This window comes from Ranitomeya variabilis, chromosome 7, assembly GCF_051348905.1.
Source record: "Ranitomeya variabilis isolate aRanVar5 chromosome 7, aRanVar5.hap1, whole genome shotgun sequence".
NCBI lineage: Eukaryota > Metazoa > Chordata > Amphibia > Anura > Dendrobatidae > Ranitomeya > Ranitomeya variabilis.
Window position 1 is genome coordinate 20,501,021 of NC_135238.1, and position 27,262 is coordinate 20,528,282.

Consider the following 27,262-nt stretch of genomic DNA (forward strand, 5'->3'; position numbering starts at 1 on the left):
CATCGGGCAACATTTATGAAATCTGTCACCTATGAAAGCATATGGAACAGGAATTCCTAGGAGTACTTGACTCCATTTTTCCATTGGGGATGTGATACATTTACAGCGTTTCAATGAATGTTTCCAGGAACCTTCCCGGAAAAGAAAAATCAAAAATATCTAAAAATTAATTAACAAAGAAGGTTCCATGTTCCGGACCATGATCCATAGCTTATAAAATGCTCTGGAGGACCCGGATGTCGTAAATTAGTGCAACAGCCTATTGATTTTAATAGTAATACCTGATGTCCCCTGCGGGGGCACTGCAGGGAAACTGAGCACTTGGTTATGGGTTCTCCCAGATATTTTACTGGTTCTTGGGATTTTAGCATCTGACTACCTAATCATTTGGGGATGCTAACTGAATGAGATCGCCCAAACCCTCAAAACCAAGGAGCTGATATGGTGACCCTATTTTCCAATTTCAATATACCCCTTTAAAGCTTTCTTCCCATGTTTTAAAAGTTATCAGTTATCTAAAGGATCTGATCACTGGGATCCCAAGAACTGGTCTCTGAAATGCCCTGTTGGAATGGTATGGGATACAGCACTTGGCTTTTTCCAGCAATCCCATAAAAAATGGGGCATTCCTACAGAATATTTACAAGCCTGATTCTCAGAAAGAGTAGGGTCTGATCCCTGGGACCATCACCGATCCTGAGAATGGGGCTCTGAAATTCTCTGTTGGAAAGGTATGGGATTCAGTGCTTGGCTCTTTCCAGAAGTCCCATAGAAAATGGGGCATTTCTACAGATTATTTTGAGTCCGATCCTCTGAAAAAGTGAGGTCTGATTCTTGGGACCATCACCAATCCTAAGAAAAGGGCTCTGAAATGCCTTGTTGGAATGGTATGGGATGCAGTGCTCTGTCCTTCCCAGCAATCTCATAGAAAATGGGGTATTCCTACAGAGTATTTCCGAGTTCGATCCTCAGAAAGAGTGGGACCATCACTAAACCCAAGAAAAGGGCTCTGAAATGCCTCGTTGTAATGGTATGGGAAACAGTACTTGGCTTCTTCCAGAAGTCCCATGGAAAATAGGGCATTCCTACAGAGTATTTTTGAGCATGATCCTCAGAAAGAGTGGGGTCTGACCCTTGGGACCATCACCGATTCTAACAAAAGGGCTCTGAAATGCCTCGTTGGAATGGTATGGGATACAGTGCTTGGCTCTTTCCAGAAGTCCCATAGAAAATGGGGCATTCCTACAGAGCATTTTGAGTCCGATCCTCAGAAAGAGAGGGGTCTGACCCTTGGGACCATCACCGAAATCAAGAACGGGTCTCTAGAATGCCCCATTGAAATGGCATGGGATCCAGTGCTCTGTTCTTCCCAGCAATCCCATAGAAAATGGGGCATTCCTACAGAGTATTTCCGAGTCCGATCCTCAGAAAGAGTGGGACCATCACTAAACCCAAGAAAAGGGCTCTGAAATGCCTCGTTGTAATAGTATGGGAAACAGTACTTGGCTTCTTCCAGAAGTCCCATGGAAAATGGGGCATTCCTACAGAGTATTTTTGAGCATGATCCTCAGAAAGAGTGGGGTCTGACCCTTGGGACCATCACCGATTCTAACAAAAGGGCTCTGAAATGCCTCGTTGGAATGGTATGGGATACAGTGCTTGGCTCTTTCCAGAAGTCCCATAGAAAATGGGGCATTCCTACAGAGCATTTTGAGTCCGATCCTCAGAAAGATAGGGGTCTGACCCTTGGGACCATCACCGAAATCAAGAACGGGTCTCTAGAATGCCCCATTGAAATGGCATGGGATCCAGTGCTCTGTTCTTCCCAGCAATCCCATAGAAAATGGGGCATTCCTACAGAGTATTTCCGAGTCCGATCCTCAGAAAGAGTGGGACCATCACTAAACCCAAGAAAAGGGCTCTGAAATGCCTCGTTGTAATAGTATGGGAAACAGTACTTGGCTTCTTCCAGAAGTCCCATGGGAAATGGGGCATTGCTACAGAGTATTTTTGAGCATGATCCTCAGAAAGAGTGGGGTCTGACCCTTGGGACCATCACCGATTCTAACAAAAGGGCTCTGAAATGCCTCGTTGGAATGGTATGGGATACAGTGCTTGGCTCTTTCCAGAAGTCCCATAGAAAATGGGCCATTCCTACAGAGCATTTTGAGTCCGATCCTCAGAACGAGAGGGGTCTGACCCTTGGGACCATCACCAATCCTAAGAAAAGGGCTCTGAAATGCTTTGTTGGAATGGTATGGGATGCAGTATTTGGCTTCTTCCAGCAGTCCCATATAAAATAGGACATTTCTACAGAGTATTTTCGAGCCCGATCCTCAGAAAGAGTGGGGTCTGACCCTTGGGACCATCACCGAACCCAAGAACGAGTCTCTAAAATGCCCCATTAGAATAGTATGGGATACAACGCTAGGTTTTTTCCAGCAGCCCCATGGAAAATGAGGCATGTCAAACCCCAGTTCTTGGGATAGGGGAGAAGTCGGAGCAACCAGACCCATTCCCGATCCTTTGGATAGGTGATAACTTTTGAGGCTGGGAAGATCCCTTTAAGGCTGTAATGCCTGATGTCATCACGCGGAGAGGGGGCAGTAAAACACAGTGGTGTAATTAGTCACGGACTGTAGGTGTTGTCACGTCTTGCTTCACTGTGTGCACACCTTTATAAGTCTCTCAGGTTTTAATTAATTAGGCAAAATAATGAGCAAATCAGATAATTATATGGAATTAAATTTTAGGAAACAAAAAACTATCACCTGGTTTCACTGGGGATCGAACCCAGGACCTTCTGCGTGTAAAGCAGACGTGATAACCACTACACTATGAAACCTGACTGGCAGCTGTGCCTGACCGGCCTCCTCACCAATTAACCCTTCATACACAAAGCCATACGAGACAAAGAAAAAAAAAAATATTATTTCAGGGGTTGGAGGTTTATCAAATTTCTAAATTTTTGGAATAAAATTGAAATTAAAAAATTAATAAAAAAAAAAAAAAAAAAATGTCATCTCCGAGAAGCCGACTAACCCATATAGAGAGTGCAGACGCAGCAGATACCTGAGCCCTGGTGTCCTTGAGGTCCATCTCACACCAGTAGGGGATGGAGGTTGTAGGGGCAAATTTTACAATGGGCCCTGGGGGGGTTATAATTACTCCCCGGCTTGGTCAATTACTATTCACCCTAAACTTTGCTAAATGTGATCTTTATTTGTAGAAACGGCGCCTCTCTTGTCTGTAGGCAATGCCTGGTATTGCAGCTGTAATTTACTTAAATGGAGCCGAAATGCAGTACCAAATGCAGCCTATAGACAAGGGTGGCGCTGTTTCTGGGGAAAAAAAGTTAACCCCTTTTTTTTCTTATTTTATACAACTCTTTTATTAAAGCATATTAATTAGACCATCTATTTATAAATGGTGGACATCCAGTCAGGCTTAAGCATGACAACTGCATCTACAAAGAGGGACACCGGACTCACATTTTTGTGCGACGGATCAAACATTTATCACCTATCCAGAAGATAGATGAAATGTCATTGGTGGAACATTCCCTTTAAAGGGGTTGTTTAATAAACAATATTTATCCCCTATCCCATAGGATAAATAATAAATGTATGATTGTGGGGGTCCAACTGCTGGGAATCCTAAAGATTCAGGAGGCTCAAAGTTCCCTGTGTGAATAAAGCTCTACTGAGCACGTGCGACCGAGATAACAGAGCTGTGGTCGCACATGCTCAGTGATGCGTCATTACACAGAGGGCGTGAGGACCATAGTTCTCATGATTGATGGTCGTCTTTGCTGTGTGACCCCCAGAGATCATACGATCAGCACTTATGCTGTGGATGATAAATATATAAATCAGCTAAATGTAGTTTATGGGACAATCCCTTTAAGAACGCCAAGTCCAATGTATTCTAATGCAGACACATTATGCACAAATAATACCCACCGCAGTAAAAACTTTTTTTTTTTCCAAAGCCACTTGTTGGTAAGAAACGGGACTAGAAACATGGACTGTGCCCCTTAACGAGTAACCGTCTTTTTTTTCTTACATAAATCAATATATCACATGAAAATAAGAAACTTTGTAATACATCTCATTAGCAAAATCTGCTCCTCTCTCCTCCTGGACTGATCTATCGCTCTCAATTCATGAGTAAAATCTGTATTCAGTGAATAGAGATTTTCCCATTCCGGAGATAGGAGATGAGTTGGTGCTTTTAAAATTCTATGGACGGAAAAGACGGGGCTATATGCAAATACTGATATTCTACTGCAAGTTCTCCTGAAACAACAGTTACAGTTTGAAGTGTAACTGTCATTTCAGGAGAACTTGCAGTAGAATGTCTGTGTCTGCCTCTAGCTCCTCCCTCTGTAACTGTCATTTCAGGAGAACTTGCAGTAGAATGTCTGTCTCTGCCTCTAGCTCCTCCCTCTGTAACTGACATTTCAGGAGAACTTGCAGTAGAATGTCTGTGTCTGCCTCTAGCTCCTCCCTCTGTAACTGTCATTTCAGGAGAACTTGCAGTAGAATGTCTGTGTCTGCCTCTAGCTGCTCTCTCTGTAACTGTCATTTCAGGAGAACTTGCAGTAGAATGTCTGTCTCTGCCTCTAGCTCCTTCCTCTGTAACTGACATTTCAGGAGAACTTGCAGTAGAATGTTTGTGTCTGCCTCTAGCTCCTCCCTCTGTAACTGTCATTTCAGGAGAACTTGCAGTAGAATGTCTGTCTCTGCCTCTAGCTCCTCCCTCTGTAACTGATATTTCAGGAGAACTTGCAGTAGAATGTCTGTCTCTGCCTCTAGCTCCTCTCTCTGTAACTGACATTTCAGGAGAACTTGCAGTAGAATGTCTGTCTCTGCCTCTAGCTCCTTCCTCTGTAACTGACATTTCAGGAGAACTTGCAGTAGAATGTCTGTGTCTGCCTCTAGCTCCTCCCTCTGTAACTGTCATTTCAGGAGAACTTGCAGTAGAATGTCTGTCTCTGCCTCTAGCTCCTCCCTCTGTAACTGTCATTTCAGGAGAACTTGCAGTAGAATGTCTGTGTCTGCCTCTAGCTCCTCTCTCTGTAACTGACATTTCAGGAGAACTTGCAGTAGAATGTCTGTCTCTGCCTCTAGCTCCTTCCTCTGTAACTGACATTTCAGGAGAACTTGCAGTAGAATGTCTGTGTCTGCCTCTAGCTCCTCTCTCTGTAACTGACATTTCAGGAGAACTTGCAGTAGAATGTCTGTCTTTGCCTCTAGCTCCTCCCTCTGTAACTGACATTTCAGGAGAACTTGCAGTAGAATGTCTGTGTCTGCCTCTAGCTCCTCCCTCTGTAACTGTCATTTCAGTCAGAACTTGCAGTAGAATGTCTGTGTCTGCCTCTAGCTCCTCTCTCTGTAACTGACATTTCAGGAGAACTTGCAGTAGAATGTCTGTCTCTGCCTCTAGCTCCTTCCTCTGTAACTGACATTTCAGGAGAACTTGCAGTAGAATGTCTGTGTCTGCTTCTAGCTCCTCGCTCTGTAACTGTCATTTCAGGAGAACTTGCAGTAGAATGTCTGTCTCTGCCTCTAGCTCCTCCCTCTGTAACTGATATTTCAGGAGAACTTGCAGTAGAATGTCTGTCTCTGCCTCTAGCTCCTCTCTCTGTAACTGACATTTCAGGAGAACTTGCAGTAGAATGTCTGTCTCTGCCTCTAGCTCCTTCCTCTGTAACTGACATTTCAGGAGAACTTGCAGTAGAATGTCTGTGTCTGCCTCTAGCTCCTCCCTCTGTAACTGTCATTTCAGGAGAACTTGCAGTAGAATGTCTGTCTCTGCCTCTAGCTCCTCCCTCTGTAACTGTCATTTCAGGAGAACTTGCAGTAGAATGTCTGTGTCTGCCTCTAGCTCCTCTCTCTGTAACTGACATTTCAGGAGAACTTGCAGTAGAATGTCTGTCTCTGCCTCTAGCTCCTTCCTCTGTAACTGACATTTCAGGAGAACTTGCAGTAGAATGTCTGTGTCTGCCTCTAGCTCCTCTCTCTGTAACTGACATTTCAGGAGAACTTGCAGTAGAATGTCTGTCTTTGCCTCTAGCTCCTCCCTCTGTAACTGACATTTCAGGAGAACTTGCAGTAGAATGTCTGTGTCTGCCTCTAGCTCCTCCCTCTGTAACTGTCATTTCAGTCAGAACTTGCAGTAGAATGTCTGTGTCTGCCTCTAGCTCCTCTCTCTGTAACTGACATTTCAGGAGAACTTGCAGTAGAATGTCTGTCTCTGCCTCTAGCTCCTTCCTCTGTAACTGACATTTCAGGAGAACTTGCAGTAGAATGTCTGTGTCTGCTTCTAGCTCCTCGCTCTGTAACTGTCATTTCAGGAGAACTTGCAGTAGAATGTCTGTCTCTGCCTCTAGCTTCTCCCTCTGTAACTGTCATTTCAGGAGAACTTGCAGTAGAATGTCTGTGTCTGCCTCTAGCTCCTCCCTCTGTAACTGTCATTTCAGGAGAACTTGCAGTAGAATGTCTGTCTCTGCCTCTAGCTCCTCCCTCTGTAACTGTCATTTCAGGAGAACTTGCAGTAGAATGTCTGTGTCTGCCTCTAGCTCCTCTCTCTGTAACTGACATTTCAGGAGAACTTGCAGTAGAATGTCTGTCTCTGCCTCTAGCTCCTTCCTCTGTAACTGACATTTCAGGAGAACTTGCAGTAGAATGTCTGTGTCTGCCTCTAGCTCCTCGCTCTGTAACTGTCATTTCAGGAGAACTTGCAGTAGAATGTCTGTGTCTGCCTCTAGCTCCTCTCTCTGTAACTGACATTTCAGGAGAACTTGCAGTAGAATGTCTGTCTCTGCCTCTAGCTCCTTCCTCTGTAACTGACATTTCAGGAGAACTTGCAGTAGAATGTCTGTGTCTGCCTCTAGCTCCTCCCTCTGTAACTGTCATTTCAGGAGAACTTGCAGTAGAATGTCTGTGTCTGCCTCTAGCTCCTCTCTCTGTAACTGACATTTCAGGAGAACTTGCAGTAGAATGTCTGTCTCTGCCTCTAGCTGCTTCCTCTGTAACTGACATTTCAGGAGAACTTGCAGTAGAATGTCTGTGTCTGCCTCTAGCTCCTCGCTCTGTAACTGTCATTTCAGGAGAACTTGCAGTAGAATGTCTGTCTCTGCCTCTAGCTCCTCCCTCTGTAACTGACATTTCAGGAGAACTTGCAGTAGAATGTCCGTGTCTACCTCTATCTCCTCCCTCTGTAACTGACATTTCAGGAGAACTTGCAGTAGAATGTCTGTCTCTGCCTCTAGCTGCTTCCTCTGTAACTGACATTTCAGGAGAACTTGCAGTAGAATGTCCGTGTCTACCTCTATCTCCTTCCTCTGTAACTGACATTTCAGGAGAACTTGCAGGAGAATGTCTGTGTCTGCCTCTAGCTCCTCCTTCTGTAACTGTCATTTCAGGAGAACTTGCAGTAGAATGTCTGTGTCTGCCTCTAGCTCCTCCCTCTGTAACTGTCATTTCAGGAGAACTTGCAGTAGAATGTCTATGTCTGCCTCTAGCTCCTCCCTCTGTAACTGACATTTCAGGAGAACTTGCAGTAGAATGTCTGTGTCTGCCTCTAGCTCCTCCCTCTGTAACTGACATTTCAGGAGAACTTGCAGTAGAATGTCTGTCTCTGCCTCTAGCTCCTCCCTCTGTAACTGACATTTCAGGAGAACTTGCAGTAGAATGTCTGTGTCTGCCTCTAGCTCCTCCCTCTGTAACTGACATTTCAGGAGAACTTGCAGTAGAATGTCTGTGTCTGCCTCTAGCTCCTCCTTCTGTAACTGTCATTTCAGGAAAACTTGCAGTAGAATGTCTGTGTCTGCCTCTAGCTCCTGCCTCCATGGAATTTTAAAAACATTAGCAGTCATATCCTATCTCAGTACTCCACTGAATACAGATTTTATCTTTGAATGAGAAGTGAAAGTACAGTCCAGGAGAAGAAAGAAGCAGATTTCTCTGCTGAGATATATTACAAAGTTTCTTATTTTCAAGTGTTCTATTGACCTGCGAAATAAAAATTAACACGAAGGATGCACTTTAAATTCCCTAAAATCATGGCTTCCCAGCGCTGCGCGACTCCTGTACCTGCTCTGCTGCGTCTGCTGCACAATCCACGTATTACGCTAAGCCCATACAATAACCTGAGTTGATCTTACAGCTCCCAGATGAGCGGCCCGGGGCTGTTTGCAGGCAAAACCTCTCACAACAGATGTTGCCGTGATGCTGATGGATGTATAATGTCTCCCCTGCTGGGACTGTTACATGATCGTCGCTCCTTGCTTTATGCGTTTAGCAGGACGCGAACGTTTACTGAAATATTGTCATTTATTTCCTCTCAATATCTCATTTGTGAGCCGGGAGTCAGGGGAGCGGGGCTGCGACTCTGCATAGCTGCTGCAGATAACAAGGTGTAAACGGGGGGCACGGGGACAATATATGGGGAGCAATAGGGACATGTATAAAAACTGTCTTTGCGGCCCTTTGCAACCAATCACTGCAAAGCTTTCATTTTTCGCAAGCAGAATCTTTAAAGCTGTGCTGTCATTGGTTGATCAGGGCAACAGAGAAAGTTATAACTTCCATTGATTTCAACCCTGGTGACTATTTTACAGTAAAATAAGGGTGCATGTCATTAATATATTGGGCGCGATTTACGACTCCACTCAGCTTCTAACTAACAAGATGTAAAAAGTGTCTAATGCCCATAATAAACATAATGCATGGCGGTACACAGGTATATTGACATATTTTGAACCAAAATCTGGTGCTTTTTGCATATTAAATTTAATCCATTTTGTTTAAAGGGCACAATGGGGACATTGTAGTTAAAGTGTATACTGTGGGCATGGTTATACAAAGGAGAGCATTGGGAAAATATTACAAAGGAGGTATACTGGGGACATTATGTATAAGGGGGTACACTGGGGACATTGTGTAGGAGGGGGTACACTGGGGACATTATAAAGGAGGGGTACACTGGGGACATTATATAGGAGGGAGTACACTGGGGACATTATATAGGAGGGGGTACACTGGGGACATTATGTATAAGGGGGTACACAGGGGACATAATGTAGGAGGGGTACACTGGGTACATTATATAGGAGGGGTAGACTTGGGACATTATGTATAAGGGGGTACACTGGAGACAATTTGTACAGTGGGTACCCTGAGTACATTATGAAAGAGGGGTATACTGGGGACATTTTGTAAGAGAGTACACTGGGGACATTGTGTAAAGAGATACAATGGGGACATTATATTAAAGGAAAACACTGGATACATTATGTAAAAGGAGTAGAATGGGGGAATTATAAATAATGGTTACCCTCGAGACATTATATAACAGACTGAGGATATGCTGTATAAGTTGGAACATTATGTAAAGGAGGTACACTGGAAACATTATGTAAGAGAGTAGACTGGGGACACCATATATAAGGCATACACTGGGGACATTATACAAAATGGGTACACTGGGAACATTATATAAAAGATGTTCACTTGGGACATTATGTAAGAGGGGCACACTGAGGACATTATGTAAGAGAGGTACACTGAGGACATTATGTACAAGGCATACATTGGGGATACTATGTATAAAAGATACACGGTATATTATGTAAAAGGGATACACTGGGGACATTATGCAAGAGGCATACACCGAGGACAAAATGTAAAGGAACACACTGAGTACATTATTATGTAAGAGGGGCACACTGAGGACAAAATGTAAAGGGACACACTGAGCACATTATTATGTAAGAGGGGCACACTGAGGACAAAATGTAAAGGGACACACTGAGGACATTATGTACGAGGGATACATTGGGGATATTATGCATAAAAGATACACTGGGTACATTATGTAAAAGGGGTACACTGGGGACATTATGTAAGAGGGGCACACTGAGGACAAAATGTAAAGGGACACACTGAGGACACTATGTACGAGGGATACATTGGGGATATTGTTTATAAAAGATACACTGGGTAAATTATGTAAAAGGGGTACATTGGGACATTTTTAAGGTACAATGGGTCATTATGTATAAGGGGGAGACATTATATAAAAGGGGTACACTGGGGACACTGTTAAAGGCAGAGGTACAACATGTCGCCCTTCCATTATAATATGACTGGGCTGCGATACTTCATTCCTGTGTAACACAGGCCATTTACACTGGTAGGAGGAATGAGCGGGCGTTCCAGACAATTGGAACCAGTTAACTTCATGGACATGTAACAAAATGATTTCCCCTTCAGCTGCGGCTTGTCACCTTTGGTTGCATGTGTAACAGGCCGTGGAGGCTTTTAGCAAGTGTGAAGAAAGCTGGCTCAGCAGCACGTGGGCTTCGCTCGTGGTACTACAGGAAGTCTGCGCTCTGCCCCAGCATCTTCTTATATTTCAGAAATGTTCAGTGCTGGGGGAAAAATATCTTAAATATCCAGAAAAATTGGGAAATATTCACACATGACTTGTGTTAGGACACAATGATCAACATGTTATTTAAATCAAATGCTTTATGTTTCAGTTTGATTTTCAAGATCTCTGCTTGCTTTCAGTGAATGGAAATATTCCTGTTTGCATGCAGAGCCTGAAAATACACACAGATGTAATACTTATCACAGATGAGGGTTGGTTTCAATTGTGTGGAGTATAGACAATCTTCTGTGAGCAAGACCGTCGGAACTCCAACTCTTACTACCTACACTTAGGAACATAGTGATAAAACGGCTTGCTCTCTAATTCAGCTTTGATAGATAGATGCAGTGTTCGGCCAAGGAAACTTAGTGCAGCAGATGAAAGACACATCATGTTACTTCCCCTGAAAATTGGAAGATGTACAGCAGTGGCATCAGCTTAGAATTGGCAACAACCAATAGGATCCAACTACATTCATTTACTGTTTGGAGAAGTCTGACATATACAGGCAGATACTTATCCATCATGTAATACCATTAGGGAGGCATCTGATTGGCTCCAAATGTGGTGATATGGCTAGATGATAGATAGATAGATAGATAGATAGATAGATAGATAGATAGATAGATAGATAGATAGGAGTTGCAGGGTACAGTAATGGGGACAAAACTTACCCCACTCATTGCAAATGAAAAAAATTGGAAAAGTTAAAATAATAAGTATATAAATAAGTGACTTGTAATTTAATAGTCTCTTGCAGATAGATAGATAGAAAGATAGATAGATAGATAGATAGATAGATAGATAATAGATACATAATGACAAAGATATATTGATTATAGCTAAATTGTTATGAGGGATATTAGATAATGAATTGAATGATTGATAGATATTTTTTCTCTGTATGCACCATTGTACATTACATACAGATGTGAGAGTTCCTGTGGGTTTTACTCTCACTTTACCACAGATATAAATGGTAGATATTTCTGGGTCATGTTCCCCTCACAGTATAAAATTGTATAATCTCAGTTATTATCTGACACAATGAGATTCAGGATCTGCAATGTATACACTGCCATTTTAAACAACAGACAGACCTTTCTGTTTTGGTCTGTTGGGGGCCACAACCCACAATGCATCATGTGCTAATCCTCCATGTTTTATATTGGTATTAACACATGGCGCACAGAAGCCTTCCTCAAAGGGGTTAAACTGTGCACCATATGGACAGGGTACAATCCCTCCTCTTTGTACCCTAGGCTTGAGGATTTAGATACCTCACCCCTCTCTGTCTGTGGGCCTACTTCTTCCCTAGGCAGTATATCACCTGCTTTATAGGGTCACATGGGATCTGTTAATGGGGTGCTTGCTTCTTGATGATTTCAGGATGAGCGATTCCATTGCACCTGGAAACTATTCCTGCACCTGGAGCAGCCTTGATGTTCTTTACATGTGCTCGAGGGACGCAGAGAACGTCCATGTCTCTGGGATAGTGGGCATTGGTGCCGCTGACTGACGAAAACAAAAGGGTAGCAATGTTTTGAACTTTCACTTTCAGGCTCCATATCTCACCATCCACTACTGCTTTGCTCGTGAGACCACCATCATCTTATAGATGATCATCTTGGCTATCTCATACATAAAGATGACTTGCAGCTATTTAGCATATGAGTAGTTATGCAGATTTTCGTCATGTTGCTGCAATGTTATTGTTTTGCTCCTGGTGTAGGAAAAATCTTTTTCTCATCATATACTACAAATTGCAACCTGTTCTCACATTCCCTAATAGCTCAGTGTTATTAGGTTGATTCCCAAGTGAAAAGTCACTGGTCCGAATCAAGGAGCCGCCATTAAGTTTTTCCAAGAAAAGAGAAGCAGCATCATTAGTTCATCGATAGCTTTCTCTTGGCCAAGAACATTGCCGGCCTGCATCATGTGAGCGCCATGACAGTTGGAAATGTATGACAGTACGAAATGTAGTCCGTCCATCCAAAAGAGAAGAGGTGGACGTCCAGGAGAAATATCGGAGTCACCAAGTCGGCTCATCACAAGGTCTATCAGTTCTGGAGACAAACACGACAGTGGCGGCTCTTATGCTTCATAATACTGTGGTCACAGATGTCCATGGCGGCACCGTGTGACACACGTTACACAAGTCTGGAATGGTGGCCCGAAAAATGGTGAAGAAGCCTCGACTTCGATATTGTCATCAGAAGCATCCTCTCGAGTTTGTAAAAAAGTGCAAAAAGTAGGCAATAGAAGATCGGAAACGGGTAATTTGGAATGATGAGACAAAAGACAATAGATGGCTCTGATGGGTGCAAATGAGTCCAGAAGAAACAAGGGAAAAAGGGGCTAATGGATCGAGCAACTGAAGGAAATGTCAAGTTCAGTGGAGGAAGCCTGATGATATGGGGTTGTTTCACAGCCAATAGCGTTGGATTCTTGACCAAGATCGATGGTGGTCTCAATGCTGAGCTATATGTGAGTATCCTTCAAGATGAGTTACTTCGTACATTGAGTACTATGGGTATGAAAAGGATGACATTGTGTTGCAGCAGGACAGTGATCCGAAGCATACGTTGAGTTTGGCGAAGAAATGGTTCAATGCAATGAAGTAGAGGTGCTGGATTGTCCCCACAGTCCCCAGACCTCAACCCAATCCAACACTTGTGGGTAAAGAAAAAGCTGTATACATACCCCAGTGAGGTGACCAGTATGCACCAACATGGGAAACGTGTGGAAGAGACCTGGGATCAGATTTTGGTCGACATATGATTGAATCAAATCGAGAGCAGCCCAGAAGGATTCAGGCCATGCTGAAAGCCAAAGGCAGATTTACAAAATACTAACAAAATAATAAAAATTAAAATTTAGATCTTTAGGAGCAAAACAGTAACAATACAGCGACATGACGAGAATCTGCATAACTAATCACATGGTAAATAGTTGTAAGTTCCATTTATGTATGAGATATCCAAGATGACTGTCTATAAAATGATGGTAGTCTCGCGTTAGAAGTAGAAGTGGACGGTGAGACATGGAGCCTGAAGGGCAAAAGTTCAAAAAAGTTCATTATTACTCTTTTGCTCTTCACTGTATATTCTTTCAGAGATAGGCATGTTATCACAATCCATATAGATAGATAGATACAAACATTGAATACGTAACATTTAGATGTATTACTGCTATATAGAATATACTTAGAAAACAAAGGTACTTAGCGCACAATTTGCCAATTCATGTGAATCCACCAGTTTGCACCTGTTCACACTTGCTTCATTTTGTATTGTGAGGTGCTGGTCAGTTTTTAGATAGTTAGATAGATAGGAGTTATAGGGTGCAGTAATGGGGACCAAACTTACCCCACTCACTCCTAGTGGTAAAAAAATCATTTAAGTTAAAATAATAAGTAACTAAATAAGTGACTTGTAATTTAATGGTCTCTTGTAGATATCACTGGAATGCCCAGTTGCCACCACATCGTGGTCTAAAATAAGCCAGACAAATTGCCCCAATCAACTATTTAGTGAAAGGAACAATGTTCAAATAAAAGTTTTAGTGAAAATCTTTGGGGGCAATTTACTTGTTTAAGACTGAAACGCTGAATAATTCCACCTACAAACTTTGAGGTTGTCCATAAAAGGACATTATATATTTAAAAAAATAGTACACCAGAGAGAGATGAGGAAAAAATACTGTACGGAACAAGAGGTCGAGATGTGAAATTAAGGATTGGCCGACCCAAGGGAGATGTAAAAAAACACAAAGGAGAGGATGGTGAGTCAATCGCGTAACCTTACAACAGATGTGAAACGCGCTAGGTGGCTCAACTTGAAAAATTACCACAATTCATATAATTATTCAAGGTGGCTGCATACGACAGGAGGGGAAGACACAGGCCCGGGAAAGAAACCAGTAGTTCACATGAATAATTAATCACACTGGACAAGACCAAAACAATACTCAAATCAAGGATGGGCCTGGGGCCCATGGGGAAAGCACTTGATGGGCCGGTTATGTTGGATAAAATGTACTAATCAGAGAGATCCACAAATTTTTGTCACACAAGCCTCTTACGAATAGCTAAATGGATGAAAAAGGTAATAGTCGAACTGGGGCCTGATGACCCAAGGGTCCAATGGCTCTTTGCCCACATGTGAAGATGTTAGTAACAATAATGTCACATGGTAAGTGGGGGTTCTATTAAAGCTTTTGAACCGGTGCCCCCAGAGATTAATGTAATGTCTATGATGGGCAGATGGAAATAAATAACACGGCACTCTGGAATAATACTGCTGGTGGTGGTCAAGTCGGGTGTCCAACCCATACAATTAGGCAAAAAAATTACTTGGCACTCAATATTTGAAAAAAATTGATTCCTTCTTTATTGTACATCCAGACCAAATAATTTAAATAAAACGTTTTTGGTCGGTCATAGGACCTTCATCAGAATGTCCTTATTGGAGAAAACTGGATGTCATATGAATTTATGGGAATAAAGGTGTCTGTATGCGGTCTGGTGACAGTAATTGCAACTTATTGCCCAGGTCCGTCATGTGGCAATACCACCGGTGAGTGAGAAGGCTCTGGAGGAAGGTTTCCAAAGTGCCACCAAGTGCAACGCCAACCAGTGTCAGGGCTCTGTTATAGTAATAGGCAATACTGCTCTATATCAGTGATAGCACAGTGCTCCATAATTGGTGCTAGCCACAGTGCCCCAAATGAATGATGGCACAGTGTCCCCATAATTAGTAGTAGCACAGTGCCCCGTATTTAGTAGTAGCACAGTGCCCCATAAATGGTGCTACCCACAGTGCCCCCCATAATTGGAGCAGAGTGCCCCATAATTGGTGCTAGCCACAGTGCCTCCATAATTGGTGCTAGTCACAGTGCCCAATGAGTGATCGTAGTGTCCCCATAATTAGTAGTAGCACAGTGCCCCCATAATTAGTGATAGCACAGTGCCCTCATAATTAGTGATAGTACAGAGCCCCCATAATGAGTAACAGCACAGTGCCCATAATTAGTGATAACATAGTGTCCTCATTATTAGTAATAGCACAGTGACCCCATAATTAGTGATAGCACAGTGACCCCATAATTAGTGATAGCATAGTGCCCCATTAGTGATAGCACAGTGCCCCATTAGTGATAGTACAGTGTTCCCATAATTAGTAATAGCACAGTGCCCCAATAATTAGTGATAGCACATTGCCCCCATATTTAGTGATAGTACAGAGCCCCATAATTAGTGATAGCACAGTTCCCCATAATTAGTGAGAGCACATTGCCCCCATAATTAGTGATAGCACAGTGCCCCATAATTAGTGATAGCACATTGCCCCCATATTTAGTGATAGTACAGAGCCCCATAATTAGTGATAGCACAGTTCCCCCATAACTAGTGATAGCACATTGCCCCCATAATTAGTGATATCACAGTGCCCCATAATTGGTGCTAGCCACAGGCCCCCATAATGAGTGATAGTACAGTGTTCCCATAATTAGTAATAGCACAGAGCCCCCATAATTAGTGATGGCACAGTGCCCCCATAATGAGTGATAGTACAGTGTTCCCATAATTAGTGATAGCACAGTGCCCCCATAATGAGTGATAGCACATTGACCCATAATTAGTGATAGTAGAGCCCCATAATTAGTGATAGCACAGTTCCCTCATAATTAGTGATAGCACATTGCCCCCATAATTAGTGATTGCACAGTTCCCCATAATTGGTGCTAGCCACAGTCCCCCATAATGAGTGTTAGTACAGTGTTCCCATAATTAGTAATAGCACATTGCCCCCATAATTAGTGATAGCACAGTGCCCCATAATTAGTGATAGCACAGTGCCCCATAATTGGTGCTAGCCAAAGTCTCCCATAATTAGTGATAGTACAGTGTTCCCATAATTAGTGATAGCACATTGCCCCCATAATTAGTGATATCACAGTGCCCCATAATTGGTGCTAGCCACAGGCCCCCATAATGAGTGATAGTACAGTGTTCCCATAATTAGTAATAGCACAGAGCCCCCATAATTAGTGATGGCACAGTGCCCCCATAATGAGTGATAGTACAGTGTTCCCATAATTAGTGATAGCACAGTGCCCCCATAATGAGTGATAGCACATTGACCCATAATTAGTGATAGTAGAGCCCCATAATTAGTGATAGCACAGTTCCCTCATAATTAGTGATAGCACATTGCCCCCATAATTAGTGATTGCACAGTTCCCCATAATTGGTGCTAGCCACAGTCCCCCATAATGAGTGTTAGTACAGTGTTCCCATAATTAGTAATAGCACATTGCCCCCATAATTAGTGATAGCACAGTGCCCCATAATTAGTGATAGCACAGTGCCCCATAATTGGTGCTAGCCAAAGTCTCCCATAATTAGTGATAGTACAGTGTTCCCATAATTAGTGATAGCACAGTGCCCCATTAGTGATAGCACAGTGCCCCATTAGTGATAGCACAGTCCCCCATAATGAGTGATAGTACAGCGTTCCCATAATTAGTGATAGCACAGTGCCCCATAATGAGTGATAGCACAGTGCCCCATTAGTGCTAGCACAGTGCCCCATAATTAGTGACAGCACAGTGCCCCACATATTAGTTAAAGCCACAGAGTCCCCACAACAGTGACTTTCATGATGTCCCCACACAGTGAAATCCACATCCCCCCTTAGCAGTGACAGCCGCACTATGCCCACAAAAGTGGCAATCGGAGTGCTCCCACAGCAACACACAGTGCCTCCATAACAATGATGTAGCATATATACCCGCCTATATACCCTTTATTACATGATGCTTCTCTCGCTGTCGGTGGATCATCTGCATTAACGCAGCGACCGCTCCATAATTACAATCCATGTATCAGTCTTTATGTTCCCACCATTTATCATAAGATGGGTCTCGTTCATGGAGAGTTATAACACTTCATGTCTCTAGGAACAGCGCTGATTTAAAGGGACAAGACTGGCACGGCACAAGCAGAGGCGAGTACAGCACACATAAGACATACAGGAGATCTGCATGGTGTCAACAAGGATTATCCCGGAAAACTATAAATGATGTAATTAAGTGCAGGTTCTGTGTAATTAAAAGCAAAAATTAAACACGTTGGATCCAAAATCCATCATAAATCTTGCAGCGAGCCCTTCCCATATGAAAAACATCTGCTCGGAGTGGAGTTTAGGGGTTTTTTTTCTTGGCGAGGAGCTGTGACTCTGTGTGTGCTGCAGTAATAACTGGCAACTTTATTGCATCCTGACTTTCCAATAACATCTAGGACTGCGTAAAATCATCTGAATCAATGTTTTGTCCGGCCGGGTTTTTGCCCTTGCATGGGTCCATAGGGGACCGCATTGGGAAGAAATTGGGATGTAAAGTTTTGGGAGGTTCTTCTTTCATATTGGTTGCAAAAAAAAGTTTCCAAAAGCCCCGTATTGACTGGGACCAAGGACAATCCAATACTTTTGAAACCTTTCCAAGAACCACAGTGCCATCTGCTAAACTGTCCCTTAGTTTTTGATCAACCAGTGGTGGCATGGATGAAGGTACTGGCACAAGTGACATTGTTGAAAGGGTAAGTGTGAGGGTTCAACCACCAATTCTGGAATGAAGGGACCTCTTGACTGTTTTCCAGCACCCCTGGTCACCCAGTTGTGCAGAGAACTACACCTAGCCCCATTCACCCATTGTGCAGGACTTGTGTAGCCCCTTTATTCTCAGGATGCTTTGAGCCCCCCCCGATATTGGACTCAGAGTTGGAAGAACTTGGAAAATTCTGTTTATCCCTATAGATTTCCTTAGTGGAATTTCCGGAAGTTCGTATGGCATATACGTGCACGTGGACAACTTTTTGGTGTCTATGGGACATCTGGCTAGGTGGCTTCCAACTCAAGACCATATTTTCTGTACATCATTAAAGAAGAAACTATGGGCATGGACCCCTTGCCCAACTGCTTAAGGTGCAACTGTGGTGGACATAGTTAGGCTCCTGAATCATATTCCGGGATGACCTGTCTATAGAGAAGACCTTCAGATAAAGTTATGGTTAGATTTTTGTTTGGACGTGGTCACCGTCAAAAAAGGTCTTCTACCGAAAAAAAAAATCATCCAATACAGATAGACCAAGATGTCGTTCTCCATCACCAAAGATCCTCAATTATGAAACCTAAGCTTTAAGACCAAACCCAGCTTTAATAAATATGACTATTTTTGTCCTCCACCCAATCTGCTTCCCATCACCGGTGAATCTTCTTATTTTCTTGACCTCCTCCTCTCACTTCCTAGGCTGTTTGTTTATATACTCTGACAGTAATATTTCGCTGGGTCTCACTGGGAGTTTTAATGTTGGCCGGGATCCTAGTTCCTCCTCTGTCCTGAGGCTGTCAGAATATGTTCTCAGTTTATAGAGCCCGAGAAAATGGACAACTTGGCACCATAAGACGCTCAGGAGGTGAGGAAGTGGCTTCTTCTTCCAAGTTCCAACTCAGACCCTATGACCCACCACCCCACTAAGTCCATATCACCCTCTTACTCACGTGATATTCACTCCAAAGATCTCTTGAGGGGGGTTGCATTATTTTTGGCAAGGTTTCTCATAAGTTTTCAGAAATATTTCCTAATTAGAACATCGTTGTAGTAATTTCCGAGATCAACAGCTAAATGGAAATTTTCATCACTGACAATGCAAGTTTCATCAACCTTGATTTTCACTCAGTTGCCAGAGGGTCAAATACATACTCAAAAAATCAAGATCTTTGGTACATTTCAATCCATGGAGAAGTCTCAAAGACTTTTATCTTTCCATCATCCCTACAAATTAGTGATTTTTGGATTTAATAGAAAACCAACAAATAAGTGAAGACTCCCGATTCTTAAAGAGTAACCATAAATACAGGTTTTCGCATTACTAAGATAGGAAATCAGGATTAAACTGTAGGAGAGATCAGCGCAACAGGGTCTTATCCGATGGACACAAATTTAATTCAATTCAAATTGCATTAACCTGATAGATCTATTGGTAAGGCATATACATCTCAATGAGGATTCCAGCTGCAGCAGATCCACGGGTCCGCAAGAGACCGTATCAGGTATGAATATATCCACAAAATCCTCTATCTTGTCATATAAGATAGGAAATGACAGTTGGTGCCCATAATGTTTTATGGAGACGGCAGGGTAGGGAGAAAGGAAAAGGAGGAGTTAGAGGCATGACATGACAACGATCCAAAGCACAAGGCCAAGTCGACCTGTGATTGGCTACAGCAGAACAAAGTGAAGGTTCTGGAGTGGCCATCTCAGTCTCTTGACCGCAATATCATTGAGCCACTCTGGGGAGATCTCAAGCGCACAGTTCATGCTAGACAGCCCAGGAATTTACAGGAACTGGAGGCTTTTTGCCAAGAGGAGTGGGCAGCGTTACCATCTGAGAAAATAAAGAACCTCGTCCACAACGACCACAAAAGACTTCAAGCTGTCATGGATGTTAGAGGGGGCATTACACTGTATTAGGAAATGTGAACTTTTGATCAGGGTCATTTGGGTGTTTTGGGTTGTCATTATGATTTAAAAAGAGAAACCACAGTAGTCTGACAATTAATGGCTTCACCCAACCACTAACCGTGAGTGGAGAAAAAGTTTTGGTGTTATCATTCATATTCTCTGAAAAAAGGCCAAGAAAGCAAAAATTCTGCCGGGGTATGTAAACTTTTCAGCACAACTATACCTAATTCGCATAGGTTTCCCCACAAACCTAAGCACATTACAGGTGACAACACCGATCGACAAGACTTTAAACTAGGAGATGACCCCTATATACACCCCCCAACCCTTATAAAGTGTCTGGGGAATGACTGTAGAATTCCATGTTATTGTGGTGAAGCCGTACAGAATGGGACGTCAGCGGGTGGGGTGGAGGAGGACGGGAACGCACAATTCGTGTCCTTTGTGTTTGATTAATTGGAAGAAAGCTGCTTTTGCCATGTCCATAAATTGCTCTGCAGTGCTTAATTTTCCACAAGGCATTTTGCTAATTGTGTTGCAACCTACTTGGCTGTGACCCATGAATTTGAGGCACTGGGAAAAGCGCTAGATTGATTAGGTAATTGTGCGTTGCGAGGCAATCGCTGTGGCTGGCTCGTGAAGAGGACGGGCCCCTCGTGCTGGTTCTGATGAGGACCTCTATAATATATATATATATTCGCTGACGAGCCGAGCAGGAGGACGATGCTTTGTTGCACATGAGCGATTGTCCAAATTTAGCCCAGAGGGAAAAAGGATGTATAAAAAGTGCATCGAAAAGTTTTTGTCTTCTTTTATATAATTTTTTTTTTTTTGCAATGCGTTTCCATTGAAATTCTAACGATCAGTAAAAAAAAAAACAGTGTGTTGTCAGCTGTCCAAACCCTCAGCTTAGCATATGTCATGGGCCTCATGTAATGAGATTAATACATAACATGACCCAGATGGAGAAAAACATAGACATACAGCTTGAGAACTTAGAGGGGATTATATATGTGCCTCCTAAAGCTTCTGCAAAGGTAAGGTAGCCACCATGCTGCCCTAGGATGAGGACATCTGGAGGTCTGACCAGGAGCAAACCTAGAACTTAGAGGGGATTATATATGTGCTTCCTAAAGCTTCTGCAAAGGTAAGGTAGCCACCATGCTGTCCTAGGATGAGGACATCTGGAGGTCTGACCAGGAGCAAACCTAGAACTTAGAGGGGATTATATATGTGCTTCCTAAAGCTTCTGCAAAGGTAAGGTAGCCACCATGCTGTCCTAGGATGAGGACATCTGGAGGTCTGACCAGGAGCAAACCTAGAACTTAGAGGGGATTATATATGTGCTTCCTAAAGCTTCTGCAAAGGTAAGGTAGCCACCATGCTGTCCTAGGATGAGGACATCTGGAGGTCTGACCAGGAGCAAACCTAGAACTTAGAGGGGATTATATATGTGCCTCCTAAAGCTTCTGCAAAGGTAAGGTAGCCACCATGCTGCCCTAGGATGAGGACATCTAGAGGTCTGACGAGGAGCAAACCTAGAACTTAGAGGGGATTATATATGTGCCTCCTAAAGCTTCTGCAAAGGTAAGGTAGCCACCATGCTGTCCTAGGATGAGGACATCTAGAGGTCTGACCAGGAGCAAACCTAGAACTTAGAGGGGATTATATATGTGCCTCCTAAAGCTTCTGCAAAGGTAAGGTAGCCACCATGCTGCCCTAGGATGAGGACATCTAGAGGTCAGACCAGGAGCAAACCTAGAACTTAGAGGGGATTATATATGTGCCTCCTAAAGCTTCTGCAAAGGTAAGGTAGCAACCATGCTGTCTTAGGGTGAGGACATCTGGAGGTCTGACCAGGCGCAAACCTAGAACTTAGAGGGGATTATATATGCGCCTCCTAAAACTTCTGCAAAGGTAAGGTAGCCACCATGCTGTCCTAGGATTAGGACATATGGAGGTCTGACCAGGAGCAAACCTAGAACTTAGAGGGAATTATATATGTGCCTCCTAAAACTTCTGCAAAGGTAAGGTAGCCACCATGCTGCCCTAGGATGAGGACATCTAGAGGTCAGACCAGGAGCAAACCTAGAACTTAGAGGGGATTATATATGTGCCTCCTAAAGCTTCTGCAAAGGTAAGGTAGCAACCATGCTGTCTTAGGGTGAGGACATCTGGAGGTCTGACCAGGAGCAAACCTAGAACTTAGAGGGGATTATATATGCGCCTCCTAAAACTTCTGCAAAGGTAAGGTAGCCACCATGCTGTCCTAGGATTAGGACATATGGAGGTCTGACCAGGAGCAAACCTAGAACTTAGAGGGAATTATATATGCGCCTCCTAAAACTTCTGCAAAGGTAAGGTAGCAACCATGCTGTCTTAGGGTGAGGACATCTGGAGGTCTGACCAGGAGCAAACCTAGAACTTAGAGGGGATTATATATGCGCCTCCTAAAACTTCTGCAAAGGTAAGGTAGCCACCATGCTGTCCTAGGATTAGGACATATGGAGGTCTGACCAGGAGCAAACCTAGAACTTAGAGGGAATTATATATGCGCCTCCTAAAACTTCTGCAAAGGTAAGGTAGCCACCATGCTGCCCTAGGATGAGGACATCTAGAGGTCAGACCAGGAGCAAACCTAGAACTTAGAGGGGATTATATATGTGCCTCCTAAAGCTTCTGCAAAGGTAAGGTAGCAACCATGCTGTCTTAGGGGGAGGACATCTGGAGGTCTGACCAGGAGCAAACCTAGAACTTAGAGGGGATTATATATGCGCCTCCTAAAACTTCTGCAAAGGTAAGGTAGCCACCATGCTGTCCTAGGATTAGGACATATGGAGGTCTGACCAGGAGCAAACCTAGAACTTAGAGGGAATTATATATGCGCCTCCTAAAACTTCTGCAAAGGTAAGGTAGCCACCATGCTGCCCTAGGATGAGGACATCTGGAGGTCTGACCAGGAGCAAACCTAGAACTTAGAGGGGATTATATATGTGCTTCCTAAAGCTTCTGCAAAGGTAAGGTAGCCACCATGCTGTCCTAGGATGAGGACATATGGAGGTCTGACCAGGAGAAAACCTAGAACTTAGAGGAGATTATACAAGTGCCAACGAAATATGCCTGAAAAACGTTCCCCCTTGGATGGCAAAGTTTAAGCCACTAGTCGTTAACCATTCTAAAATTAAATATTTCCTATACACCTTTAATGACTAGGGGTTAGTTAAAAAAGGGTCCTGTTGTTCTAGAGCGAGGACGTGTTGAGGTCTGACCAGTATCAGACCTAGAACTTAGAGGGGATTATGCACTAAAAAATTCTTAAAAACTTTCCCCCTAAGATCCCACAGTTTAAGCCAATAATTAAACCATCCTAAAATTAAATCTTTGCTATACACCTTTAACGGTTAGGGGTTAGTAAAAAAAAAAAAGGGCCCGGCTGTCCTAAAGTGAGGACGCATGGAGGTCTGATGAGTAGCAGGCCTAGAATTTAGAGGCGATTATACACATTCCAAAGAAAACTTATGCAAAGGCGAAGTGACCACCATGCTTGTCATGGAGCCTATAGAAAGGGGGCACTTAGCTTGGGTTGGCCACATCCCCTTCTTCATGGATGGTGACAATTTATATAAGACTTTCCCCCTTTCAGAGATTGCAGAGTTCAAGCTAATAATAAACTATCCCAAAGTCACATTTTTATCTTAAAAGGGCTAGGGGTTAGTGAAAATGGGCCCTGCTGTCCTAGAGTGAGGACGTTTGGTGGCCTGAACAGACGCAGACATAGCAAAAGTGCTTGTCACTCAAATGAGCATCAGGGTGCTCGGGGACACATCGAGTATCGCTGGTGATATAGCGGCATGTTCGAGTTCCCACCCCGCATATTTTGCGGCTGTTGGACAGCCAATAAGCATGCAGGGATTGCCTGCCATACACCTGCAATCCCCACGATGCTCATTCGACTGTGGAGCACTCTAGCTTATCACTATTGGTCATAACTAATACTCTCCATAGCATCCCCTATAAGACCCCCTAGCCATATAATCCTGTCATTTTCCTCCTGTGGTGCCATGTTTACCCTCTAATTACATCATTTTATCAAGACTGTCAGAGACCATTACTTGGGATAAACCCTTATTCAGAGAGGCAGCTGCTGGCTCTCGATGCTCGGCGCGGAGTTAAGGTTAAGATCCTTATCCTTATAAAATAGGTTTATCAATCATGAAGCGAGATACGCCAGAAGAGAAAGTCGGGGGCTCTGCCAAGTGTCCTGCCGTCATTCCCAAAAAATTAGGCATTTTGTTTGAAAGAAACAATAGAGTGGCGACAGAAAGTTGGAAATGATTGGAGTTCTGGTGAGAGTATGACGGATTACTCCACCTCATGTCTTCACCCCTGAAGGGTCCCTTAAGAAAACATGAACGGACGGAGCCATTAACTCATCAGAATATAATGGGATATCCATTGGACTCGAACAAATATGTCTGCAATTCCAGAACTTCGAAACCTTAGAGCCCACCATGGCTTAGGAGAAGGACCCTATAAATGTCCTACATGGTTTCTCAAAAGGCTTTTCCGATAAAGTTTTGGTACATGGCAGAAGGTAAATATGGGAAGTCAACAGGCTATCGGAACTGGGAAGTCAACAGGCTATCGGAACTTGAAGGGTTCCCACTGGTCTTGAGGGGTTTGTGATGACTCTCTGAAAAGTTGAGGTCCCACCCAGGAGAGTCTCCACGTGTATTCCAGGTCTTGGGTTACAATCTCAGAGATGGATACTTGCCCAGCTCTACCTCTAGCCATAGATCGTGTTTTCCCAAATCATTATGTTCATCCCCAAACCACGGGGCATTTGTCCAGGTTTATTGACCAATTCGACGTTGGACCTCAAAGCAATAAAATTAAATGGGCCCCTTGTGGTCGTGTTTCATGTCCCCCAAAGAATTTTCTTCTGCAATCTCATCTCACTATCATGAGGATCATGTTGCCCCATCGCAAGCGCCAGTTGACATTGGGGCATCACAAACTTTTCCCAAGATGGCAAATATCCAGTTTTCTGTCTCATATTTGCCAACCCTCTCGAGACATCCAGGAAATTCAAGGAAAAAAGGGAGACTTCTTGGACTTTTGTAAGATTTGTCAAACCTCCTGGGCACCATGGAATTCCTGGAAACATCCCTGGAAAACGTGTTCAAAAATTTCAACTGTGAAGAGAGTGGATGGAGTGGAAACGCCTAAAAATGGTGTGCTATTATTGGAGAAAATTTTGGATTTTCGCATGAGACAAATTTCCTCTTACCTAAGCAAGGATGTTACCCTGGCAAAGGAAGGGTGACTTGTTGGCTCTGCTGTGCCCCTCGATGACAAGAACAAATATCCCCATGCGACCATTTCCTCTAAAGTGTACATACTATAGAGGAACATCGGAAGAAATTGTTGGCAAAGTGTCTTCCTTCCCTTAATTCTTACGAAAGATAGCAAAAGGCCAACCAATCCCAACAATCTAAGGATTCCGGAATTGGAATGTGCCGTCAATAATCGGAGCCCCGATTTGACCTTTGCTATGGGCTCCCTCTAGTGGCAGGGCACCAGATTGCATTGCACTTCCGACCCATTACATGAACAGTGGCTCGGGATTCTTCCCCCCCACGCTGCCAAGGTACAGTTAGGTTTCCAGGCCCAGAATCCAATCCCGATGGAAACATATAAAGCTTTTAATAAATTTATCTTTCTGGCGGGTGCCTGCAGGGTGCTGGAGGGACAGCAGCCGGATCTGAGTAACTCAAAACATATTGGGAAAGACGTGCGAGTCAGAAAAGCAGCTGTCACTTTCCGTCAGCTTCAGGGGAGAGCATATTAAACAGATGTTTATCATAAAACGAGGAGGGGGGAGGCCGCGCGCCATGATAGAGCATAGGAAGCCGGACACGGGGCGCTGGGAAGGCTCCGACCAGAGGTGAAGGTTAATGTAACAGGAGTGAATCTGATGCTAATTAGCGCAATCAATGCTAGATCCGAGCTGTCCAGACATTGGCGTTGGCTACTAAGTGTCTCTATGGGGCCAACAGATTCCACGAATGTTGACGGAGACATTACTGCATTGCACACATCACTTCCAGAAATTCCAGTACGCTATGGACTAGGGCAGAGGGGTTTCCAACTTTTGCAAAACTACTGCTCCCTGCATGCCCTGACAACCAGAGGTCGGGGTATGCTGGACTCCCAGAAGGTTGCAAAAGTATTGGTTCACTGGACGGAACCAGTAGTCCAAATCTGAGTCATAGAAGGTGCAGTGGTTGCAGTTACCCCTAAGCCCTGGTGGCCAAGGGGGCCCAATATACCCATAAAAAGTCACCAGTGTTATAAAAATATATTATTATTCTTAGGACCCCATTACAGATTTTGCGTCAGGACCGAAGAGCTACATCTCTGGTCCAAACCTACCAGCCAGAACGCTGCTAATCATATAGAGAGGCATTCTGGCCCTAGACAGGATATGCTATAAACCATAGTGGACAACTCTTACACAATCAACCATTTCCCAGGCTCTCGAAGACCATGACTCGTTTACCATGTGGGCACCACAAACCTCTCACAAAGCAGGGCTCTACCAGCATTTACTGTGCCGGGACTCACATTCAGGGGGCGGAATCAAGGGCAGGCATTGGGAGACAGCTATGATAAATGGGTGTGTTCTGAGAAAAGGGGTGTGTTTATGCAAATATATTGACGCTGTCATTGGTCAGGCACAATTTTGATGTATAAACGTTGACATGTAAGCCATAAATGTACGATAGGTACTGGCCCCACCTAGAAAATGGGAGTCCTCCGACCCTGACCCACCTGGTGGTGGTTGGGCATGTGTTCACTTCCAATAAAATTCTAGGACCTCGTTTATCCATGTCTATTTGTCCTGAATTTTCCAGGGTTGTCCTAAACTTTGGGAAGCAAACGCAGCAAATTTGGGCAGGTCCAGGATAAAAAAGGGGCATAGTTTGTATAAACCCTGCCAAGAAATGTACATACCCATCCAATCTTGGCCATACCTTGAGCTGGGGACCATAAATGCCAAAGGAAGGACAGCTCTGGAGCACAAACTGCAGGTACAACTAATGGAAAATATGGAAAGTTTTATTATTTTAACTCGCTTCCAGGCCAACGACAACACATCGTACGCTCGTGTATAATATTTCGGGGGTCACCAAGTTGCCCTGAATAATCATACATGTGGCGCCAATGGGACTCCTTTGGCACGGGCCAGAACGGTGGCGCCCACCTGCCCCGGCCCTAATGGCTGCTGGCACAC

General features: G+C 43.7%; 1 non-coding gene across 1 annotated transcript; it reads right to left on the bottom strand.

The window, feature by feature from the left end:
- Positions 1-2,772: 2,772 nt before the first annotated feature.
- On the bottom strand, positions 2,773-2,845 carry TRNAV-UAC (transfer RNA valine (anticodon UAC)). The gene has a single exon. It is a non-coding gene; the product is annotated as a tRNA-Val (tRNA).
- Between the last annotated feature and the right edge of the window lie 24,417 nt (positions 2,846-27,262).